The sequence below is a fragment of the Homalodisca vitripennis genome, unplaced genomic scaffold, assembly GCF_021130785.1.
Source record: "Homalodisca vitripennis isolate AUS2020 unplaced genomic scaffold, UT_GWSS_2.1 ScUCBcl_8994;HRSCAF=17338, whole genome shotgun sequence".
Taxonomy (NCBI): Eukaryota; Metazoa; Arthropoda; class Insecta; order Hemiptera; family Cicadellidae; genus Homalodisca; species Homalodisca vitripennis.
Genome location: NW_025785116.1, coordinates 19,261 through 44,311, shown reverse-complemented (window position 1 = coordinate 44,311; position 25,051 = coordinate 19,261). Strand labels below are relative to the sequence as shown.

Below are 25,051 nucleotides of genomic sequence, written 5' to 3'. Positions count from 1 at the left end.
TTGAGTGCCAACATCTTTGCGAGCGCTTTCTGGTGATCGCTGGCCACTTCCTTTCTCCACTCTCTCACAGAGGTCCTTGTGACCTGCCAACACGTCCACCAGGACATTGAGTCTCTCACAGACCTCGCTCTCCTCGCACTGGGCCAGAGAACTTGCACGTGCCGACATTGTTGTTAATTCTCTGTAACACAGTTATTGTTAATTACTATTAAGTAAGACCAAGGGGAATTGGGGAGCCTACACTTGACAGAGTAATTCTCTGTAGGGAAAATTATAAAAATTTAGGTATTGTTGTGCTAGATTTCTTATTACAATATTCTGCCTTACAAGTGATAATTATTATAAATTAAAGCACTTTTTCAATTCATTTACTCAATTAGTACACATTTTGTATTCTGTAAATGATGTTATATTAAAGATTTCTCACATGTAAAGTAATATAAGCTTGAGAAGTGCTGGCATTGACTAAACAGACAATTTTCTATTTACTACTACATTTAATATCTCTAGCCATTAAACCATACTGCCCATATTCACTTGTCCAAACTATCCAATATACAATAAAACCTTTCATATCTGGCCTAATGTAGCAATAGGGTAGGACAAAAATATTTTTAATTGGAAATGCAACTACTAAAGTTGTGGTTCACTTTTTGTTAGGCACTAAGTAATTTAAAAAATGTTGAATACCACAATGAAAATGTTTTGCATGAATTTTTTATAAAAGTGGTTGTGTATGTAAAACGAAACCCAATACAAAAGGTTATTAACAAAAATAAATGTTAGAAAAAGTGTATCATTCAGTAATATTCAATATTTAAAACTCAGATATTAGTGCATTGAAAGTACCTATCCCACCACTCACAACACAACCTAGTGCACATTTGGATGTTTGATATCGATCTCAGCAAGGTCATTTCTAAAATATATAGTGGAGTAAGTTGCCAAAAAAAAAAAAAACAAAGGCTTGCACATCCCTCTCTTACTCTTGACATGTTAGAAATTATGAACAAACAGTTAAAGAAAAAACTTATCTCTTCAAAAAAGCAATATTATAAAACAAAGCAAATAATGTAAACATAACCTCTTGGCAATTAATAAATTCGGAAGTAGGGACAAACCAGACAAAAATTCCAAATTAACTCTAAAAGTTGATGGTACAGTATGCTCAGATTCTTCACAGGTTTGTAAGATATTTAATGACTATTTTTAAAATGTAATTGACAATACTGTGATACCAAACTTGGAAACATCTCGAGATGTAATGGAGGAGATTTGAGAGACTGGTACACTTCTTAATACACCGAACTTTTCATTTTTCTCTGTTGATGACAAGGAAGTTGAGAAAATCATAAACAAGTTGAACAATTCATATAGTTCTGGATAGGATGGTATTCTTGTGGTGCTCTTGAAAATAGCTAAACTAGTATTACTGAAACCAATTACTTATTTAATAAATGCTTTGTTAATGTCTGGAATTTTCCACACAAACTTAAAATTACAAAACTGAAACCCTTATACAAAAAAGGAGATGAGCGGTCAGCATCAAATTATAGACTAATTGCATTGTTACCTCCAATCTCAAAAAATATATGAAAAGGTAGCTTATAACCAACTTGTATACTTCCTTGAAAAAAAAACCAGTTATTTAAAACTTTTGAACATGGATTTCAAAGTGGAAGGTCTGTTATAAGAGCAGCCTCAGACTTTGTTGAATAAATATTGGACAGTCTAGATAGAAAAATGTTTAAGTAGTGTTGGTTTGTTTATGGATCTGAGTAAGGCATTTGACTCGATATCTCATGAATTATTATTATTAAAATTGAGTAATTTAGGAATAAAAAAGAACCCATTGAACTGAATGAGGTCATACCCTTTGCAATAGAAAATAATTTGTGGAAATTCCTCAAATGAAAAAATTACAACATTTCTAACCAATTCTCAATGGAAGAAGTAAAATATGGAGTACCTCAGGGATCTATGTCGGGTCCTTTATTGTTCACTGGCTGCCTAAAAGATTTCCCTCAACTCAGTGAAGACAGTAAAATTATGTCTGTATGCTGATGACATTAATTTGAAAATTACAGCCTCATCTATTAAGAAACTAAAAACCAAATCAAATTTGGACATCAATTTATTAAATTACTTTTTTTAATTCTAATAACCTACCCCTAAATGCAGACAATACTAATTTAATATTAATTTTCTAACTCGGCAAACTACAAACAAATTTCACCCTGCTCCTATAATCACAATTTGTAATGAAATAATTTAAATTGAAATTGACAGTATTCAATTTTTGGGTTGATAAATAGACAAAAATCTTAATTTGGAACATTCATGTAGAAAAATTACTTTCCAAAATTTCATCAGGTTTATATGCTTTAATTAGACTGAGAAACCTGTGTGAAAAAGAAACATTAAAGGTTATTTATTTTTCGTATATTCACTCAATAATATCTTTTGGAATCTCACTTTACAGTGCTACTGCTGTAAATAATCTAAATTCTATTCTAAAAATGCAGAACAAAGCCATTAGAATCATTTTTAATTTTCATAATAGAACATCCATTAACCCATTGCGGATCGTGAAAACGGCGCGCGACGCGCGCGGGCCTTAGAGTACGAATTAATCCGTATTACAACGCAGCACCCGCAGTGGTTGCACGCCTACCTGCCTGCTTAGCGCGCTCGCTAATTAGGCCAGCGTATATAATTATACATGTTTTGTTTGTTTATGTTGTTATTTATGTTATATAAACATTATACAGATCATATTAGACAAGTATATTATACTAGAACAAATGTAAAAATACAGGTACATAACATTTTTACTAACGTTTTTTGCGTGTTGTAGCTGCTTGATGTAGGACGGATCAAACGTTTTACACAATAAAAAAATGTTCTAATAAAACTGTCAATTCAAGAAACAACTAATCTAATATTTACAAAATATTGAGACTGTCTTTGTCTTAGTAGTGGATTTTGGTGTGATAGTCACGGAAACAATTATACGCGTGATAGAATCGTCTCCATCCTCAATAACACTATCGATATCACTTTCATCACTTCCACTTTCTAATAATAGTCTATCTAATTCAGATGATCGTAAATTATCACCCATTTTATTTACGTACACGCACACGAGGCAAAGGAAAATCGAACGCCACGACTGTACGACTCAGACAAACAATTTGTCGCAAATAAAAACGTTATTGACCGATAACGAGGGGAGTATTTGTGGACAGGTACCAGAGATAAGGTAGGAAGCCAGTCCAGGAAAACGGACTATAAATAATCTCCGAGACTTATAACAGCGATAAGCGTTCAATCAAAACAAATGAGTCATCCGTACCACGTCATCCGCGTGAGGGTCACGTCATTGTGCTTTTGGTCCACGCCTCGCTCCGCGTCACCCTCACGTCGTTGATCCGCAATGGGTTAAGGAATACTCTAAAGAAGAAAAATATAATGACGGTTTATGTGATGTATATTTTTAAAAGCAAACTTTAGGAACTTGAAATGGTAGGAGATAATCAAAACTATTTCACAAGAAATCGTAATAATGTAGTAATAAGCCCCATACCTTATACATTTTTAAAAAGAAACCAAAGTATATTGGATCAAAATTTTATAACAATCTTCCAATTGAAATTAAGTCAGAGGCTACATTCAATAAATTTAAAATAAAATTGGAAACTTTTCTCATGTCATCATGTCAAAAATGTCATCATTTGTCAGCAGACTAGACATAGGAGGTGCGTGATATCACAAGACCAGATATGACAGATTTTACTGTATAGCAGTTTTGTACTGTATTTCTTTTTCTTTACTTTGTGAATTATGATAATATTTACTTCTGTTATCTGATCAAATGGTTGAACATAGCACAATTTGATGCAATCACAAATTCCAAATTGTAGATTATTGTTATTGCAACACTATTTTGTTACATAAGAGCACTGTAAATAAGTTATTTTAGAATTAAAACGTGTTAGTTTTGTAGTCAGGCTGTTAGTAAGAGTAATGTATGTAGGAGGATTGTTTACTTATTTCAGCAAGTCTAAATGTACAAGTACTTTACCAAAGTGTCTGTTATACATATTTTGTTAATATTAGGCTAGTGACGGGAGGATATTGAATATGATGTATTTAAAAACACCCTTGTAATCGAATACTTTTATCCCTATCTGCGCTGAGTATTTCCAAGAAGTCTAGACTTGTCTTACTTCCTTTCTGCAATGTATGGTTTCTTGGTTATTTGGGGTTGCCCATGCCAAAAAGTTGAGAAAATTCTTTGCCTTTTTGTGCCTCCTATAAACATGTCATACCCATGATTTATTAACTTAAAAAAATCTTTGTTTACCAGCTACTTTAATTCCGCCTGAAAAGACTCTTTTCTACTGCAGGTCTTATTTTGTTGTAAACTAAAAATTATTATAATTTGCCGATTAAACTAGTCCAAGTGTATTTATAAAAAAGCATACCAACAATACTGTGAAACTCACTTAGATATGAGATTGAAGCCTTTCTTCATGTTAAGCCAGGTGTTGTTGCCACCGGTAGCCCACGCTGAGCTGCCTCCAGGCTCTGCAGCAAGCTTATTCAGTTGACTGGCCAACTCACCCATGTCGTCTGCATACCTGCACATTTTCTCAGGTAACATAAGACCTATTAAGGTTTCTTCATGTTAAGCCAGATGTTGCCACCGGTAACCCATGCTGAGCTGCCCACAGGCTCTGCAGCAAGCTTATTCTGTATTATAATTGATTGAAATTCAGCTTCAAAGAGACCAAATGTTCGGTAAACTACTCTAACCTAATTTTTAAATCTAGGAGAAATGTCGATATTAACCCATTGCGGATCAACGACGTGAGGGTGACGCGGAGCGAGGCGTGGACCAAAAGCACAATGACGTGACCCTCACGCGGATGACGTGGTACGGATGACTCATTTGTTTTGAACGCTTATCGCTGTTATAAGTCTCGGAGATTATTTATAGTCCGTTTTCCTGGACTGGCTTCCTACCTTATCTCTGGTACCTGTCCACAAATACTCCCCTCGTTATCGGTCAATAACGTTTTTATTTGCGACAAATTGTTTGTCTGAGTCGTACAGTCGTGGCGTTCGATTTTCCTTTGCCTCGTGTGCGTGTACGTAAATAAAATGGGTGATAATTTACGATCATCTGAATTAGATAGACTATTATTAGAAAGTGGAAGTGATGAAAGTGATATCGATAGTGTTATTGAGGATGGAGACGATTCTATCACGCGTATAATTGTTTCCGTGACTATCACACCAAAATCCACTACTAAGACAAAGACAGTCTCAATATTTTGTAAATATTAGATTAGTTGTTTCTTGAATTGACAGTTTTATTAGAACATTTTTTTATTGAGTAAAACGTTTGTACGTCCTATATCAAACAGCTACAACACGCAAAAAACGTAAGTAAAAATGTTATGTACCTGTATTTTTACATTTGTTCTAGTATAATATACTTGTCTAATATGATCTGTATAATGTTTATATAACATAAATAACAACATAAACAAACAAAACATGTATAATTAGCGAGCGCGCTAAGCAGGCAGGTAGGCGTGCAAACACTGCGGGTGCTGCGTTGTAATACGGATTAATTCGTACTCTAAGGCCCGCGCGCGCGCCGTTTTCACGATCCGCAATGGGTTAAAATAGATTAAGAAATTTTGAAATGTCTTCCTCAAAGTTCAGGGCCTCTAAACAATAAAAGTTTGGTGCCCTTAGATATTAGTCTTCGTAATATTATTAAATGCTTAAAGTGCTATTAACAAGAATGGATGTACTCACGCGTGTGAGCGGGTAGGTAGCAAAGTTCTCCGCTATCTGTTTAATGCGAGTGACACCTAGCAGAATTACTTTAATCTGCTCGCGACTGATGGCGAACTCACTGGTGCAATCGGCTGGTACAAGATCCTATAACAGATCAATAGTTAATGAGTGAATGAACTGAAATTGGTATTTTTTTAATTTGGCTTGGAATTGAGTCGAGAAAAGTACAGGTCAAATTCATCAAGATGTTCAAGCTTCCAAATCCCCCTGAGTTCTCCAGTTTGTGAATTCATCAATTCTGTAAAACGGGTGTTTCATCAACCACTTCTTCAGCTCTCTCTTGAAAGTGATGCTCTCTTCCTGTAGTTTGATTTCTTCAGGCAGGATGTTGAACGGTTTAGCTCTCATGTAAGATGGCTTTTCCGAGTACAGTGCCATTCTGTGTGCTGGTAAATTGAAGTTTGCAGCCCGGCGTGTGTTATATGTATCCAGATCTTTGACTCTTGCCAAGTTGTTACAATGTACATACATTATCACTTGTAGTATATAGAGAGACACTACTGTGATGATGAGCTCAATAAAATCTCTTATCAATCAATTATATACCAGATCAAATTATTTTGTTCATAAACTGTACCATAGGCTTAGTAAATCCATGTCATCTTTTAATGTAACTAGTATAACGTATTTTATTAAACCTCCATACTCAGCCCATCTTGTGAAAAAAATAGATTTAAAAACGTTATACACAAATGGCTTTTGGAAAATCCTTTTTATAATGTTTACAAGTTTTTAAATGCTTTATTTGATAAACAGACTTTGAAATTTAATGTATATTAATGTTTATTTTAAACTATGATTTTTAACTTATGTATTTTATTCTGAGTATTTAATTTTATTTTATTGTTAGGTTATTTATGACCCTGTCTATGGCATTATTTGCTTGACTACAATAAAGGATTTGAATGAATATACTTCTATAATCCTAGAATCTATACAATATTTGAAGTACTGTATACTAAATGAAGTACCTTTGCAACTGCAAATTCTGAAGTTGCAAACTCATCAGGCACACGGTCTGAACACCTCACGTATCTTGTATTGCAGGTCATCCACCGGTGCAGTGAGAAAGTAGTGCAGTGTTGGGTCGGTGCTGATAGTGGGATGTCGGGCCACAAGAGCGAGCCACACCGGCGCAGACTACGGCGCCGTTCCTCAATGAACTGTCCATCCCCTGCCCCCAGCAGTAGGCTGGCACTGGCTGCAATACAAGCAATCTTGTATAAAAAATTCACAATTATTATGATAAAACTGAGATGATTACTGTTGTAAATTTAAACTATTAACTATGCAATTAATTTTTAAAACACAAAATACTCATAACATGTGCGTTATGTTGATGTTCCTCAGTAGAATACTAAGACAAAATGGGTTAACCAACTCGGCACCTTATTATGGAATGGCAGAGACAAATAAAAACTACAAGTAAGTAATACTTTTTTACATCTTCATACAAATTTGTATAATATCATTTCTGGTTATACATCTCAGTAAAAGACTCCAATTTGATATCTTTTGGCATGTTGTTAGGTTTTGGTACTTAATATGTTCTTATAAAAATCAATTTGCAAAAGTCAATATTTTTGTAAAGTCTACCAACAAACTCTTTCGAGACCCTTGATTGATTTGTTCCACAACTAAAGCATGCTTTAGATAGTTGATATGATTTGACATAACTTTATCTGTCAAAAGTAGAATATATGACGATTACGATGCATAAATATTTTGTTATTGGAATGATAAACTGACCATTCTACACTGTGGAAAAATTTCTTTACAGGACTTAAAACACCTCAAGTTTGATTTCATTAAACTATTTTAAATATCAAAGATTGTAGATAAAGAGACTTTCATTCTAACTTTGTTAGAAGAGACTTTCACTTTTGCCATTTGCTTGTGCCATTTACTTGTTATGTGTAATTGTTATACATGCTGTAAATGCATTATTTTGAAAAAACAATGTATTTATTGCCTCAAAGCCGGCTGTAACAACTATTAGCAAACAAACCTAATTGATTATTACATACTAGATTAAAATATCTGAGTAGGATTATAATATAAGCCAGAGGGCCCCAATGTGTGTGTCATGGTACCCAGAGATGCTGTCAAGCATTATAAAGAACTACTGCTGTCTTGCAAAAACAATATCTAATGTTAACTGGTAGACCTCACAGTACACTTCTGAGATAAGCAACAGGCCCTCAAGGCTTAAACCCATTGCAGAACACTGACGAGCTGTGCTCGTCACGCAGCGACCGGGCGTAACGGTGGTCTGCTTTTAAGTTTCCCTCCAAATAGTTCTATTAATGTCTGATAGATTGGGCGATCGTCTTCACTTGTCAACTAAGAGTGTTTAACAACGGTCTACGTTCAGAGTTTTCAAAAGTTTTATAAATATCCTACAGATCGTAGTTGTATGTCGAAGTTGAAAAATCATTCATATGAGTTTACTCTCTGCTTTTTAGCGCTTCTGATTGGTTGTTTTCCTCCGCTGTTATTATAATAATAACTAGTATCGCATTTTATGGTATAATTTGCGTGTCATAATATGAGCTGATTGAAATGGAAATCTTACGATCGTCTGAACTTGATCGATATTTATTAGAGATATTTATTACAATAGTTAATAAACAATATATTGTATTTAATTATTTTGTTTTTAAGAATATAGATGGAGATATTTTTATAAACTGGAATCCAGTTCAACGTAGAAATGAAATGAATATACAATAGCGAGCGATATGATGTGGTGCACCATTACTGTTTGTTCGACCGCTGACTGTAAATTAATTCGTGCCCGCGCGCCAAAACAATACGATCCGCAAAGTGTATGGTAATAGGCTCCCCCTTAGAAGACGAAGAAGATTGCATTTACATGTCATTAACTCATATGTATACATATAATTAGACACTAATATAACAAAAGCTTACTAACCTCCTACAATCATCCTCTTTGGTGGCAGTTTTGGAATCAGCCTGTATGGAAAACGGTTGAGTAGGACATCATACAGTGCGACAAAATCATTGTATCTACGATTTACAGTTGAATCAAACCGCTGCAATATACACACATCTTGGTTATTATCTATATACAAATTCAAAAAAGCAAAAAGAAAATCATTTTAGGTAAACCAATTAATAGTTTTATAGTGATCAAACACTAAAAGAAGTGGTTTTGAAAAATAAGCAACTACAAAACTCATGACCTTTTTACAGATAAAAGACATGCCAAAAGCCCCAAAACAATAGAGTGTAATGGTATGTCTCCAACTAAGTTCCGAGAAACTAAAACACCAAGACTTGTCATGGTAGTAGTTAATATATTCTTACCCAATGCATGTAATTTTAATACAATTATTTCAAGATTTAATTTATTTATAAAAACTTATAAAATTTGGATATTTATAAAACTTTAACACAGTTTTTTGATGTTTAATTCAATTTTGGTTTTGGAAAAAATAAAGTTAGTACAATAAATTCTACATAAATAGCAAGATATCACGCTTTTGGGGCAAGACTGACACAGCTTTCTGTTGAAGCAAAATACGATTTTACACACAGAATCTTTCTTTGTAAATATAATGGAAATAAAATGCGTACATTACAATTATTTGCTCTTAAAATGTTCAACAGTTTTAATGCATATTTTTCTTTGCAGCATTTTGAACTTGATAATTGGCTAAGTACATGTAGAGGTAACACGCAATGTATAGTAAAACAAGTTTATGAATAAATAACACAAAGTTGTTGATATCAATAAAGAGAGAAAATTCTAACAGTACAAATTGAGTTATTTTTTTAGTACAAAATGTTTGAATGAATTTAGAAAGGAAATAAATAACATATATTTTAGAGAAGTTACACTAACCTAGAGTAGTCAGTTTATTAATGAATCTTGTTGAATGTCTGTATATTAATTTATTATAGCATACAAAATGTAAATGTAACAAAATGTAATCATTTTTTTGACATAAATGTAGTCTAGTTATAGGAGGTAGAGTCAAAAAGTTCCCAGAGTCAATATACAATCAAATTTACAAATATACAACCAGTGCACTCGCCAGTAGGAAATTAGTTTTGCAGCAGTTGGTACTACTTCTGGAGAGAAAATATGTGTTGGTATCGCTCAGTTGCCATTGTTTACTTGTGCTGTGGATCGCCCTACGTTGCAGTGCCAATTTGCTGATGATCCCCCTCACGTTGGCTGCGGTAATTTGCTGAAGATCGCCCTACGTTGACTGCGTCAATTTGTCGCGATATCTGCCCGTCGTAGTTGTGTCAATTTGCTGTGTCGGTTTTTTTAGTGTTGTTGACGCCCCATGTAGTTGTGCGCCTTTTTGTTACCAGTCCCACGTTGCTGTACCATTTTGCTCCGGATGGTGTTGGTCGCCATCTTGCTCAAAATCTGCCCAAAGCTAGCTGCGTTCCCTTGGTACTGCTTGAAACTCTGCCACCTTCCAGATAAACAAATTGCTGTCCCAATCCTCTCCCAATCACTACTCAAAATGTGCTCCCTCTCATTGGTGATGTAAATTACTTCGTGTTAGCTAACTCATACTATTCCAACTTAATACCAAATTACTATTAAATTTGAATGTCTGTGGTGTTGTCACCAACAACAAGTCTATGTCTATCTCAGGTTTTTAAATAGGTTGACTAGTGGTTAAAAAATTTAATATCACTCCATTAAAGTTCCTATCACACTTTTTTATAAATGGGATACTCAAAGAAAAGTCAAACCAAGTGACCTTGGCGTTAATTTATTCCATATTACACTGTCCACACATATATAATTCCACTCACCTTGCTTTGATAATTTAAGAGTTTAACATAATATCCCATCCTTCACTAAAATTTCAATTACACCATATTACAGTTTCCTATTAATTTCACCACTACTATCTCAGGAGAATCCACACAACCTCCTTGCTTTAAGTCTGGAAAGAGAAGACGGAATCTCCGTATAAAACTACACATACCGACTCAAAACAATACTCATCCCCTCTCCCGTTCAAATCAGCGTCTTCACGAATAAATATAATTTGATTCTTTTCTTATAATTGTCGAAATTTATCACGTTTACTATAATTAATCAATTTAAGTCTTTCTATTTTCTTTTTATTATTTTTTCAAAGCTTTTTATTTAAATTTTTAGCAACATGTGCTTTATGACGTCATCAATATACAAGTCATTTATCCCACAATTGGCTTTTCTGCGTAATTCTATTTAGTACTTTTGTAAATCACGAATTTTGGTTATGTTTACTTCATTTTAATTAATCAAATCTTTTTCCGTATAAAGTTTAATATATTTCTTTGTTATTAATTAAATAAATCTCAATTCCGACAACATGTGATTCACTGACGTCACAGTCTGCCGATTCACTGACGTCACAGTCTGCCGATTCACTGACGTCACAGTCTGCCAATTCCCCGCGAATATTCAAATGTCGTAATTTGACCTGTTACACAACCCCCAAATATAAATTGATCACATATTTGTTGTCAATTTATATTTCTGCTCCGAGTAATTAAATCTTTTAAATTTTTGTTCAATTAAACTATTATTTAAATTTCTTGATAATTTTGTTAACACCTGTAAGAGTATTCACTTAAAATAAAGTAAAATATCAAATAATAATAAATTTTGATATAGTATAATATATTTATGGGCTCAAAGTATAATATATTTTGAGCCCAAAATCAATAGAGTTCTTTCTTGGACTAAGAGGAACCCATGTACTAAGTTGTACTAACTTTCCTATGAAGAGTTATATTTCCTAAGGTGAATCGAAAAATAGTTACAGTTACAGAAGATTCGGTTATTTATTAGATCAGTGTTATTCTGTGTTGTGTACCTTGCTTGAAATGAGATACTCCACATGTTTCATGAACAGCCCTTTCTTCTCTGGTACCACCTCGACCTCAATGGTGTCTGTCCGGAAGAGGTCACAGTAACGCAGGTGAGATGAGGTGCCCAGGTAAACAGTTGGCAAACCTGTCAATCCACAATTTTAATTTATATACATTGTTTAGTATGATATGAGCTACATAAATAATTAAAATACTTTTATGGAAAACACTAATCCGAATTAATAGTGCAATATATAGAAAAGCTTATTTTTTGTTTACATGCTAGGTATCTCCCATACTTCTGGAAAGTCTGGGTTTGCGCCATTTAAATCTACTGAATGGGCTATCAAATGTGAAAGTGCAATAAAAATTGCAAATCTTTCCAAAAAAATAACTTTAGTATTTGTAGCATGATTTTTTTCAATGACATTCTAATTTACTGGGTTTATAAAGTAATCACTTAATAAAATTTATTAAGTGATTACTTTATAATATAATATATTATATTATATATAATTTATAATATATTATATTTAATATAATTGGAAAATAATGAGATGCTTTACGAATATAACTTAGGTATAATGCTGAATTTCACAAAAACAAACAATCTCTATGATCCTTATCATGGTTTCAATTGAATTTAAACCTACTTTAATACTCAATCTTTTATAACTTTTAAAAATGATATGAGAGAGAGAGAGAGATGCCGTTTTTGTTATTTTTTTTACGTATTGGTTTATAAATAATGATACCTTAATATAAAACTAGTAAATTTTGTGAAAAACAAATTTATTTTTTCTGATGCATGGTTTTTGGGTTTAAAAATCACAAAAAATAAATTTTAGAAAATAGAAAATGTATTTGATGATAACATACTAAACATAGATATTCAATTGAAACAAGATTGTTTTTTTATTTTGTCATAATCAACTCTTACATAATTGTAGGATACGCATAAAAATATTTTAGCACGAATATCGACTTGGGAAATCACCAAACAGAAAAGGATATTTCAACTGAAAATTTTGAAAATGCATTAATTTGGCTTATTAGAATTGAGAATGCATTGGTATGGTTATTCGTGTCTAGGTACTGTTATCAAATTACCATGTGCTTTCTACGTTGTTCTTTTAAATTCTTGGTAGCTTGTTCATCACCACTGGTTCTTCCACTGAATACTATTGGATATATCATTAAATGTATTACAAAACATTATCCTTTAAGATAAATAATTTTGAAACCTTTCAAATGCCCCTATATTGGAACAGGAATTAATATTATTTGTATTGTGTTTTTATTTCTTTTGATTAGCTTAACATAAGTTCCAAATTTAAACTTAACTATTTATAAGATGCGATTTTTAAAATAAAAAAATGAGCGCACAGACACTAAATAAAGCAAGCTAGGATGTTCATGTGAAATTTTTGCTTGTTTTTAAACCAACCTTTAGTGAAAATATGTGTAAATACATACTTATATATATTTATGTAAATGCATAAATATGTATATTAATATACCATGCATCAACAAAAACTGTAGCAGAGGTAAGTTTAAAAGGAGAGAGACATGCAATGACATGATTCTGCTCTCAGCTTTCCTTGCCTTGTATGTTGTTACTTGTTAATTTGGTTACTCTGTCTCAATTCAGTTATTGTGGCTGATACAATTGGTTGTGAATTATATAAGTTAATATGATAGTGTATTTTATGTAGTAATAGAAATTTTCTAAATGTTTTAAACACCTAGGTTTTCTTCTATAAAACACTTCAACATGGCTGGTGAATTTTGTGATTGCAAACTGTTCAAACTATCACAGAAAAACGACTGTTTGGATACAATGGTTTCTTTAATCCTCCATGGAATTAGAGATGTACATAACAAACGAAAAGGAATAATAAGAGAACTGGATAGACGGTTAACAGAGAAATACCCTGATGTTTGTTTAACAGCAATAAATGTTTAGTCAGGGACCAGAACTTTCATTAGAACCAGACAATTAAACAGAAGCGTGGAAAGAAAACTAAGTGAATTGAAAAAAAAATCAAATAAGTGATTAAAGTCCAATAAAACACTGTAAACAATAGTAAGTCTTTGGTTACCACGACATCTCAATATATACAAACTAATGAACCTCTAATAAATATATACAACACAGCAAGGATATATTTAATTATTGCTATATTCTGTAAATATGTGCCTTGGCCAGTCTCAAGCCTGTAAACGAGCTGACAGCTCCGAAACGTAAAGAGTAATTTTTATGTCAGAGAATGTTTGAATGTCACCATTTAGTTATTTGTTACTGAAAAAATAAGTAAACCTTTTAATCCTTAATATGAGACATTTCCAACAATTCTATGAGGTGTAAAAATGTTTGACATTGTTCTTACAGTGGGAGTGTTGGCCATCTTCTCACTACAGCTGACTCTTAAGATAAATAATTAACAAACCGCTTTATTTACCTTAACTCAAAATCAACTAATAACATGCACACTTGCATTCAGACAGCTTAGAGCGTTACTGTTAGATTGGTGAATAGGCAACTGCCGCTGATGAAAACTTACCTGAAAAAAAAAAAAAAAAAACTACCTAGCATACTGAAAGTTTCATGTGATTAAAATTCTTAAAACTGTGACAGTAAATAAAATATCAGTTATAGACTTTCACTGTTAGTAAGCTCATTTAGTAATAATTAGAATACAGAAGACAGGATGTGTTTACAACATTTTAACATCTTCTACAGAGAGTGAGTGATATGTTTAAAACTCTGTAGTTTCAATTCAGTATGTCGCGTAAACTGCGGCTATCATACTAGCTACGTCATATGCTGGCTAGGAAGGAACCACTTTCTGAATCGCAGTGCAATAGTACTTATATACAGCCCAGGTATAAGTTGGAATTCAAGAGGTTAAGCCTTTGCAGGCTGGTGGCAGCAATTAATTTTGGTGAAAGTAAGAGTGTGGTTACATTGTAATAACTTCTTTTGCTTTATAATACAGAAATGGAATTTCACATATTTAAAATGCATGTTCTTCAACATTGTTACATAAAGTTTAAATTAACAAAACATTCTTTGTACATTAAAAAATTTGCACACAAAACAAATAAAAATAATAAACAAGTAGATTTTCAATAAACCAACAATGTTTTTACACAGAGAAAACAATTAATTTACATATCTAAAAATTCTAACTTAAAACAAAAATATTTCAAAATGCACACCAATATGTGTTTTCTATCTATTATTCTACACAAAATCCAGTCACTATATTATTGTAAAAGATTCATAGTTCAAAAAGTTTTAACTGTTTTCATATATATAAAAGCAAAGTAATACTAGAATTTACATGGTTTACTGTTTCTTCTGTAGTAATTTACTAGAACTTAAAAAAGCCTTGAAGCAATTTTGCATTGCAAAAAACAAAGGTGTAGTGACACTTAACATTTAAGTTCAAGTTTAATAAGCTTTATTTCCAAAAACAAGCATTGTTCACAAATCCATCACTATCATTTGAATTATATTCACAATCATGGAGCATGAGGGGAACTGGGATCATTTGTCACAGTTCGTCCGGGGCATCCTCCTGGAAAAGAAACCCGATCTGGACCGCGAAGTGGCCTTCATAAGGAGCGAGCCCCACAGGCTTAAGTCAAATTTAGGCCTAGCCTGAAGTAATGTGATAAACAATCCCAGGTTAGAATCCTAAAGAGTAGAGGAGGTTTTTTTAGTGGGTAAACCCGTTTTTAGGGGAGTCCCACACTACAGGCTCGCCACCTGCGTGCGTAATTAGCTGGTAATAGTTGAAACAAACAAACAAATTCAACAAAAACAGGTTAGCTTCACTAATGAAAATATGGTTAGTTTTGCATTTAAAAAATTAGTATGAACATCAAAATGATCTAGTGGAAATACAGTGAAATAAGTGAACAGTTAATTGCAGACCACATAACCAGCACGTGAGCCAGCATTTGGTCCCGACCAAGCAGCATGTAATCAGCTTGTGAGTCTATTCCAAAGAAGAATTTTTGTTTAAAGTTTGTTATTTACAATGGAAGGATTGAAAGGAAAAAAGGATTTCGGACATTTTCCAACGATAGCAAATGTCCGAAATCCTGTTATCCTTCCAAAGAAGATCTTCATAAAGATTTCTCTTCAAGAATACAGTAAGGAATAAAGAATATAGTATGATAAAACATATTGAATACCAAATCAATAGTCCCCATTGTATATCTAAACTGGGAACTTGACAAATAGACAGGAAAGAGCCAATACTGTTTGACAAGGTCAGTACTGATATAAAGTGCTACAATCACATACATGATTTGATAATGAGCTATTTCTAACTGACTCAAAATTTGTTGCCTTAAATTGTGCAGTCATAAACTTATCACCTGAAGCTTGGTTGTCGAAAAGCTCCAGAGACAGGTCTCGGCCTTGCTGTGCCCACCCAACCAATGCCAGGGCAGCAAACAGCTGATCTGAGCTGACATGGTCATCCGCTAACTGTAGCAGCTCCCATATCTGTACAGAGCACCACAATTTGACCTTGCCATTTTTTCCAGTCTTCTATTAATTTTTGATGTTCCATGAAATCTAAATATCTGTGCACTAACTTTTGAAATATTGATTATCCTGCCTCTAATATGAAATCCTAAACATATTATCTAAATGGTTAGTAAAATTGACCCACTGAATTACTTTTGAACATGTACAGAAAAAATATTGCTAAAAAATCTTTTAACCTATAAAGTAGTGGGAATATTGACATTAGGCTGAGGAATGCTGTGTTGAACATTAATGTAGTAGTAGTAATAATAATAATAATACTGAAACCTAAAATTCATATTAATTAATTTAAGGTACATGCATAACTCTTAATATAATGATTCAAAGTTTTATGTACTGTAAAAACACATAATTAATTTTAGTTGATAGCATAAATAGTACATTACTGTGATATCACTAAGGAGGAGCTATTCACTATTAATGGAATCAAATGTTATCTTGCAACTGTAAAAGATTACAACTAAATAAAAGTGTCTATCTTTATCTCTATACTGGGTCAAAACTCAACATGTTAAACAAAAATCTTTGAACTAACCATGTTCAATAGTCTATAGTCTTTATTACATATTCTTTGAGAAATGTACATGTGTCAAAAGTTCTATACAGATTGGTCAAGTTGTGTTGGTTATGTTTTCTCCTCCAGCCCAGGAATTCATCCACAGATTTGAATGGTCTGTTGATAAGTCATCTGGTCAGGGTCGTTTTCAGCTTCTGTTCTTCGAGTGACTTCATGTTGTCTGGTAGAAGGTTGAACAGCTTTTGGTCCATGTACAATGGTTTCTTTTCAAACCACTGGCATGGCAAGTGTTATGTCTATGGATGTTGGTGCCTCGTTGTAGATGTTCCTTGTCAACATGAACTTCTCGGATGTATAAGCCAACTAATGTTAAATCTTTTGGTTGGGGGGAAAAGATTTGCAGCTCTCTCTAGGACCCAGTTCTGAGATTATCCTGATGATTTTTTTCTGAATCAGCAGAATTCTATCAAGGTTTCTTGTTGTGGTCTCTCTACAAACTATGAGGCTGAATCTAGTGTGTGACTCGATCAGAGCGTCGTACGCAACTTTAATTGTGGCTTCATCACTAATATGCTTGATTCTTTTTAAAAAATACAGGCATGAACTTAGTTTATTGGAAAGACCATGATTATTCCATTGTAGGTTGTTGTCAACTATCATTCTAAGAAACTTGGCATGAGTTTCCACTTTATATCTAGAAGTGCTGGAATTCCGAACTTTCTTCTTCCAAATGCAAGCTGTCTTGTCTTATCAGTGTCAACTACTAAATCATTCTCGTTACAATACTGGTAAGCCATGTTCAATGCAATGTATGAGTTGATAGCTGTGTTGTTTGAGGATGATTTAGACACCAACCGTGTTGTGTTATCAGTATACATCAGAGGGGAGCAATGCGTGCCTAGGTATTGTGGCATGTCATTCGTCAGGAGGATGAACAGGACTGGCCCCAATACAGAGCCCTGAGTTACTTACTCCCCTCATGATTGGAAGAGGCTTTGATCTTGTTACTTGGGTCATACCATTTTGTGTGTTTGTATCTCAACGATTTGACTTTTTCCGTTCAGATAATTCCTCAATCACGCTTTTGCCTGTCCTTATATTCCAAGTTGTTGAGTTAATAATAATAAGAATCAGTTCATTTGCCAAGCAATCAAAGGCCTTTACTGAAATCCAACATGATACCAGCAACCATGTATCCCTCCTCAAAAGATTCAATGATAAATTCTACCAGTTTGATCTTGACTGATGCTGTTGACCTCCCTTTGACAAAGCCATGTTGGTCTTCTGTCAGGATGTTGTGGAGTTGGCAGTAGTCCTCACATTTTTAAAGACTACTCTTTCAATCACCTTATAAATGTAGAAATACTCAGTATGGGATCCGCTTTCAGCTGGTAGAGGTGGTAATAAAGCTCTGCTACAGTATTTTAGTAGTTTTGCTAATATTTCGTCGAGTCAGGCTGAGATTTATGACTTAATGCTTTCTATTATAGCCTTATTTCCTTAATTTCTTGTTCGTTAGTGAGAGTTAGTTGTGTTAAGTCATGGTTGGAGACAGTCAAGTGTGGTGCAGTTTGTTTTGAGGGCCTTGGTTGTGAGTTGAGAGTATTTTCTGCTATGTTAGTAAAGTAATGGTTGGATATTTTATGTGGTTCAGTGGTTAACTGTCCTATACAGAAAAGAAAATCTTAAAAATACCATATACACTCAAATTAAGCTCAAAAAAAGTTTATAAAAAAGTACAAAACTTTTTGATAAAAACTGAAATTTTTATAAAGCAAATTTTGTTTGTAATAATATGTATTATATTCCTAATTAGAAAAAAAATAAAAAAAATAATGAAAATGCAAAAAACAGCCCGGCACTTTATGCATATGCCTTGGGAAAATGCCAGCGGCACTCAAAGGGTTAAAATGATAAATAATAGTTTGTTTTGTGTAAATAATTTGTGGTAATGAATTTGAACTATCTTAAATTCATGCGCTACTATGATTTCAAATCGATTTACAACTAAAGATTTCAGTTTAAAACAAATTTGAAACACCAATTCTAAACACAATTGGATCAGTTTAAAAACAGTCTTAATTTATCAAAAGTGGAATTTTTCTAGTTGTATGTTAAATACCTGATCCAGTTTCTCATCTCTGAGTTTTGACTTCTTGATAAACGATCGGAGAACATCCTTCCTGGAGAACTCTGGTGATACGAGAGAGTTGATCTCTGCTTCAACCTCACGGTACTGTGCAGGAACTGACCCTGTCATACAAGTATTCCATCTAGGTTAAGTCATCAAACCAGCTCTTTGTTTACAAATAGAGGTATTGTAAAACTTGTGACTACAGACTTCAGACCCGTACATAACGAACAAACATGAAAATATGTTGTTAACTCTTTGGTTCAGATGTACTATTAGTTGGACATGTTTGGTATACAACTTGTTCGTAAATGTCGATGCTAAAACCTATAGTGATGAGTCTATCAGAGATGCCTTTACTAGTGGTTTAAATTCTTCTCAAATCAGACAACGTATAGTGGAACATAACGTTTTAACCTTGGAAAAAGTTGAAGAAATAGCTCGTTCCTTAGAGTCAGCTCAGAAACATGCGGACGCTTATTCCATGACTTCAGAGGTACCTCAATCATATTGTCACAACGTTGATACGAGTAGTAATTTAAAGATTCCTTCAGACAAACTAAAAACTCAGGAAGACAATTCTACTGCTGCTGCTGTATCAGCACACAGACTCCGACAGAAAAGTTATTTTTGTGGAAGAGCAAGACATATTTCAAGAGATGACTGCCCTGCAAAAGATGCTATTTGTAAAGGTTGCTCAAAAACTGGTCATTTTCTCAGAGTTTGTTTATCTAAGAATCTTAAAAAAGGTAAGATAAATTCAGCCTCTTTAACAACATGTCCCGTAATAACTTCAGCAGTAACACCCAAAGTATTATCTAAAGCAATTGTATCCGGAAATGTAAACGGAATTTCTGCTAAGTTTTTAGTTGATACTGGAAGTTCTGATAGTTTTATTGATAGTAGTTTTGTAAAGGCTAACAACCTTAAAACATTTCCAGAAGTCAAACAGGTGTCGATGGCATCTACGTCACTCGTTTCACCAATTAAAGGGTATGTTAGGGTAGATCTGTGGGTACAAGACAATACTTACAAACAAATCAAAATGCTTGTAATTGAAAGGTTATGTACTGATGTACTGATAGGACATGATATCATGAAACTACATACAAATGTTACTGTAGACTTTGGGGAACCAAGATCATCTTTCTCCGTTTGTAACATTGCCTGTGCTAATGTGGAACCACCATCATTATTTCAGCACATGACTAAAGATTGTCGACCTGTTGTGACTAAGACAAGGTGGTTTTTTTGGGGAGGATGAAAAATTTATACAATGTGAAATACAGTCTCTTCTTAAAGATGGTGTTATCGAGGAAAGTGTTTCTCCATGGCGAGCTCAAGTGCTCATTACCAAAAATGAAAACCACAAGAAACGACTTGTAATAGACTATTCTCAGACAGTAAATAAATTTACATTATTGGATGCTTATCCTTTGCCAGATATCGAATCACTTGTGTTAAAAATTGCTAAATTTGATACTTTCAGTTCATTGGATTTGTCTAGTGCTTATCATCAGATACCAATTCCAGAGCATGAAAAACAACTTACCGCTTTTGAAGCTAATGGGCAGTTGTATCGGTTCAAACGCATTCCTTTTGGAGTAACCAACGGCGTGTCCGCTTTCCAAAGGACTATAAATAAGATTATTTCAGAAGAAGGACTCGAAGGTACTTTTGCATATATTGATGATGTTATAATAGGAGGAATGGGTAAACAAGATCATGATAAAAATTTAGAAAAGTTTATGGCTGTGGCTAAGAAATACAATCTAACATTGAACCTGAAGAAATGTAAATTTGCTCAAGATACTATATCTATCCTTGGTTATCAAATCAGAAATAGAACTATATGTCCCGACCCAGAGAGATTACAACCACTTTTGGACATGCCTCATGATGCTGCTTCTCTTAAACGAACACTTGGATTGTTATCATACTACTCCAAATGGATACCAAGGTTTTCTGACAAGATTAGAAGTTTAGTAAGCTGTAAGAATTTTCCTATTGAACCAACCTCCAATGTCGCTAGTGATTTTCAAAACATTAAGAAGGATATAGAAAGATAATTTCTTGTGACTGTTGAACCGGAAAATCAATTGATAGTCGAAAACTGATGCTTCAGGAGTTGAAATAGCTGCTACACTGAGCCAAAATGGACTAGAACTTTGTCTGGAAGTGAAAAACAACACTCAACAGTAGAAAGAGAAGCACAGACCATCGTAGAATCTATTAAGAAATGGAGACATTTTTTGTTAGAGAGACAATTTATTCTCTTAACTGATCAAAAAGCTTTGTCATTTATTTTTGACCAAAAACATTCTAGCAGAATTAAAAAACGACAAAATCATGCGCTGGCGACTAGAGCTTTCTCCTTTCTCGTACAACATTCAATATCGACCTGGTAAAGAAAACGTTTCTGCAGACGCACTCTCTCGGATCTGTAATGCCTCTTCAACTGACAACAAACTTTTTGAAATGCACCAGGCTCTTTGTCATCCAGGAATAACGCGTTTCTATCACTGGGTACGCAGCAAGAATTTGCCATATTCTTTGAATGAGATCAAATCAATGACTTTATCTTGTCCTATTTGTTCAGAGGTCAAACCTAGATTCCACAAACAAACCAACACATTGATAAAGGCCACTTCACCTTTTGAAAGACTCAATATTGATTTTAAAGGACCATTACCATCGTCAAGTAGAAATCGTTATATGTTAAATATTGTTGACGAGTACTCTCGCTTCCCATTCTCTTACCCCTGCAAAGAGATGACTTCGAGTACTGTGATAGAATGTTTGGAAAACTTGTTCTCTGTTTATGGGATACCAAATTACATCCATTCTGATAGAGGCAAATAATTTTTGTCTGATGAAATAAGGACATATCTTCATCAAAAGGGGATTGCTACAAGTTTAACCAGTCCATACAATCCTGCAGGAAATGGACAAATTGAGAGGTATAATGGAATTATATGGAAGACCGTTACACTGTCACTAAAATCCAAAGGACTGGACCAACGATACTGGGAGTCTGTACTTCCAGAGTCTCTACATTCAATACGCTCTTTACTATGCACAGCAACAAACTGCACTCCACACGAGAGAATGTTCATACATCCACGTCGATCAACTAAAGTTACTTCACTACCAGCATGGTTACTGCAACCTGGTCCAGTACTAACCAGGCGAAATGTAAGAAGCAGCAAATACGAACCACTAGTTGATGAAGTTGAATTAGTAGAAGCAAATCCACAATACGCACTAATTCGTTACCCCAATGGAAGAGAATCTACTGTTTCACTAAAACACTTAGCTCCCCGAGGTGATAAAAGTCTAATGGTGACAGACTTATCCAATTGGTCGGAAGAACAGGAGGTGGAGGATGAACATGAAGATGCATCACAAGGAAATAAGGAAGATTCTTCAAAAGACACTGAAGTTGAATCTGAACAGTTCAATCAAGAAAATAAAATAGTTTCTCCTCGAAGAGGATCAAGAATAAGAAGGATCCCTGAATGTTTCAATGACTACCTCCTAAAATCAGTGGGGGAGAATGTTATATAATTTACTCCATGTAAACATAACTAGATCAACTGTTATTTTTAAAGAAGATACTAAGTAATTGTTTATACATTCTGATTGAATATCTAAGGTTATCTAGTTGAATTTTGTTGATTAAAGCCTTAGTTTGTAAAAAGGTTTTCTTAGTTTTCATTACACAACTGTTTTTGGTATTTAAATTCAGTACCAGTAACTATCAGTCTGAGAGCTAATGTTAAACAAAGTTCTAAACTCAAAATAATAGCAGTTAGAAGACAATTTTATATTTTACTTAAAGATGGAATTTAAAATAAACACAAACTTATCATTCCTTTGGATTTTTGTATCAATGTAAATCCAAAAATTACAAAATATAACAAATTGGTCAGCCACCAGAGAATAATGTAGATCCCCAGGGTTAACTAGATATAACTTAAAAACACTAATTCAGAATTTCTAAAATGCTAATGCTTAAACCATTATAAAAATTAAACGAGAAAACTCGGTTGCTACACACAGTTCTTAGAGATCAAGCCAGAAAACATGATAGAGCACTCAAATGTGCACCTGATGAGACAATGAGACTGCCATTTCACCTACTTACAGGTGTCTCTGATGTCAAAACAATGTAAAGGTTCATTTTGCGCTTCTTCATCGCCAAATTTCTTTGGATCTCTTCAGACAAACGTGTGTCCAGATTCCAGGAATAAAGTCTAAGACAGTGTCAGATACCAGACACTGCAATAAAAGGAGAGTGATTTGGAGCTAAAAACCAACATTCAAATTGAATCTACCCTCTCTACCATAGCTAAGTTATGTGTAAACATTAAAGTTTCTAAACTTAAGTTTAATTACTGGCTGCAAATGTAAAGGCTGAACCATAGTACTGGGTGCCTCATTCTCACATCAAGCACCACTCACCATCCCCCACTAGTAAAACATGGTGCAGTTTGAGCTGGGAAGCAATGACTCGTCACTTGTGCAGTATAGTTTACTATTCCTTATGCCTTATATAAAGCTCTTTTGCGTTTTAGACTTTAGTAGTGGCTTGAGGCATTAGTGTTCATAAATTTTTGTAATTTATTGCTGACTGGCAACAGCAACTACTGGACTTCAGTCGAAACTGGGTGGTTCCAAAAAGTCAGATGGTTTTGGAGAAAAAGTCGGTTTCTATTTTGAATGTTGTGAACAAGAAGGGAAATTTAATATTGCCCCAAAAAAATGGGAGAAAGAGTGACAACTGCTGCCAGTGTTTCTAAGTGAAGCCCAATGCAGATAAAGTGTGGAAAAGAAGAATTTAGCAGAATCGATGATAGTCGACTCAAAGCCTTCCTTTCCAACTCCAAACAAAAGAGAAAGGTGACAGGACTTGATTACCTTGGGATTGTAGTAAGACAGACTATTAATAATTTATATTTGGCTGAGAAATGTTTACCAACACTGAAGAAAATTCATGCAGAATTCAAAAGTAAACTGAACTTTACCGGATCCATTATGAGTTTAAGGATTGTTATGAAAATGGACTACAGATAGATAATGACCATGACAAATAAAAAACATTTTCATGGAAACCCAGGATGTGCGCACAAACAATTTGTTCATTTGAAAAAAAATCAAACAATATTGGGATGAGAAGAGTCCTATAGTTTTTACAGACGAATCTGACATTGATTGAAGAAAAGGATGGTCCTGGAGTAGCGGCACCTTTATTCAGTGGCAAGCGGATTATTTTTCCTTCACACAGGGAGAAAATGGGTTTTGTCAAAAGTTGCTAGCAATCCCAAGCGGCAGTATGTGGAGGGCCAGAATACAAACAAAACATTATCACTATAATATGAACAGCAAGATGTATTTTAAATAGTTGAAATAAAATAATTCCCGAATTTACTTCCCATGCTATTGTCATTCTTGACAAAGTATCCTACAAGAATGTCCACTTTATAAAGCATAAAATCTAAATACTAGAATGGGGAAGAATACTCCATTTTCATTGTCTATGTTGAAATTGGAATTATATGCTTAGTTAACCTACACAAACTAGCTCACGTGCTTTTTAAAATAGATGAAATTGTGAGACAACATGAATTTGATATCCTCAGGCTCTATCCATATCATTCCGAACTAAAAAACCATAGAGCTAATTTGGGCTGATATAAAAAACTGGGATGCAGCTCACAATGTGACTTTCAAAATGCATGATGTTGAATGTCTTGCAAGAAAATTATGGTGAAAATTTAGAAAAATCGTAAAAGGAACTTGATAGGAGTTCAAGGCCACTTGAAAGACTTGATAGATTTCTTATAATAGATTTAGGTGCAGACTACAGTGAAGAGGATAACAGCGACTTTCTTACAGATGACAGCAATTTTTCAGAAATGAAGGGGGTGATATGAATAATTTTTATAATGTTATAGCCCAAAATGACACTTTGTTAACCAATGTTTATTGTGGACGGATAAAAAGAGGACAATTTTAATTACGCAATCTGTGCCCACAATTTTGTAACTATTGTACTTATAAGGTTCCTGGTGGAATGTCACCAAATTAATTCCGGGCAGTAGTAACT

At 33.9% G+C, this 25,051-nt stretch overlaps 1 pseudogene; it reads right to left on the bottom strand.

Moving 5' to 3' along the window:
• Positions 1–12: 12 nt before the first annotated feature.
• On the bottom strand, positions 13–19,086 carry LOC124374556 (annotated as a pseudogene).
• Between the last annotated feature and the right edge of the window lie 5,965 nt (positions 19,087–25,051).